The sequence below is a fragment of the Lynx canadensis genome, chromosome B4, assembly GCF_007474595.2.
Source record: "Lynx canadensis isolate LIC74 chromosome B4, mLynCan4.pri.v2, whole genome shotgun sequence".
Classification (NCBI taxonomy): Eukaryota; Metazoa; Chordata; class Mammalia; order Carnivora; family Felidae; genus Lynx; species Lynx canadensis.
This window is the reverse complement of record NC_044309.1, coordinates 115,508,361-115,510,033: the sequence shown is the minus strand read 5'-3', so window position 1 is coordinate 115,510,033 and position 1,673 is coordinate 115,508,361. Positions and strand designations below refer to the sequence as shown.

At 48.0% G+C, this 1,673-nt stretch overlaps 1 non-coding gene across 1 annotated transcript; it reads left to right on the top strand.

The window, feature by feature from the left end:
* Positions 1-920: 920 nt before the first annotated feature.
* Positions 921-993, top strand: TRNAK-CUU. Its single transcript has one exon. It is a non-coding gene; the product is annotated as a tRNA-Lys (tRNA).
* Positions 994-1,673: the final 680 nt, after the last annotated feature.

Here is a 1,673-nt window from a genome sequence, read left to right as displayed (position 1 = left end):
TCTCACTGCCTCGGAGAGACACAGACTCACCCCTTTGGGAATTCCTTTACTCTTAGTTCTTATTTCTGTCACATTTTGAGCTCTCCTGTCTGCTGCTGGGTAGGTGGAAAGATAAAGCTACATGACAGCTGGTAATCCCCTTCAGGCATCACAGTGGGATGGAGTTGAAGGAGATTTAGCCAGAAGCAGCAGATCAGCCCTCTGTGATAAGAAGGTATTGGACTATTGAGAGCTGCTGAAAAGCCTCCGGTGTGGCCTAGTGTCCTGGGGCAGTTGTAGATGGGAAGAATTAACAGCATTCTCCTGGGGCAGGCTGCCTGGGGACCCACAGGCTGGCCGTTCCCCAGGTGGGTTCCCTGCAGCTGGCAAACCAGGAAATGGGTGATTCATCTCTTGGGGGCGAATGTGCATAAGCCCGAATGTGTACAAGCCCGCATATGTACAACATACACAATACACATACACACACAATAGTCGAATACCTACCCTCAAGTCAGATACTGCAGTCTTTCCCCAAAGACCAGCTCTGTCACAATCGGAAAGCCTAAAAACTAAAAACGGCTTTTTTCCTTTTATCAACCCTCCCTCCCCCAGGGCATATTCCATCCGGGGCCAACTCCACCAAGTAGTCAGACTATGAGAACATGGACATTTTAGGATGTCTCTCCTGCAGCCCCTCAGGGTATGCTCGCTTACTGTATGGTAAGATTTTCACCTTGGGATCCCTAGCCGTGCACCAGGAGTCCGAGAGCCCCGTGACTTTGGGCGTGTGCGTGTGGACTGCTCTGGGGAAAGGGTCCATAGCTTTCAGGGGATCACACACGTGTGGGCATCCACAGCTGGCTCATAATTTGACACCCTATGACATGATAGTTTTTAATACTTGTGTAGCACATACTTAAAGAGATGACGTGAGTGGTGCCCGGCTGGCTCAGTCGGTAGAGCGTGAGACTCTTGATCTTGGGGTCATGAGTTCAAGCCCCATGTTGGGTACAGAGATTACTTAAATAAATACAATGTTTTAAAGAGAGGAACGCTTGGGTGGCTTAGTCTTAGTCGGTTAAGCGTGTGATTCTTGATTTCAGCTCAGGTCATGATGTCTCTTAGTCGGTTAAGCGTGTGATTCTTGATTTCAGCTCAGGTCATGATGTCATGGTTCGTGATACCAAGTCCCGTGTCGGGCTTTGTGCCGACAGGGCAGAAGCCTGCTTGGGATTCTCTCTCCCTACCCCCACTCTCTGCCCCTTCTCCACATGTGCTTACTCTCTCTCTCAAAAATAAATAAAAATAAACATTAAAAAAAAATGTTTTAAAGAGATGACCTGAGAAGTTGACACTCAGCTTTTCACTCTTGTCCCATGAAACTCAACTCTGATCCCTACTTGTGTTTGCTGGTTGGTATAACAAAAGCCCTGCAGATATCCAGATGTATCATTACCCCCACACCCCCCTTTCCTTCTCTAGTATCCGAAGGGTTCTTACTCAGAGGAGAACTCATTCATGCACAGGAGAGGTATTTGTATTAACGAAGGCTGAGGTAGTGAGGCACAGCTTGAAGAAACGGGCTTCTTGGAGTTGCTGACCATAGCCATATTCTTCAAGGACAACTCCAGATGGTGCTGTTCCTACCAGCATAATAGAAATGCTCTCAGTGTTCCCAGCAGAGGAATAGC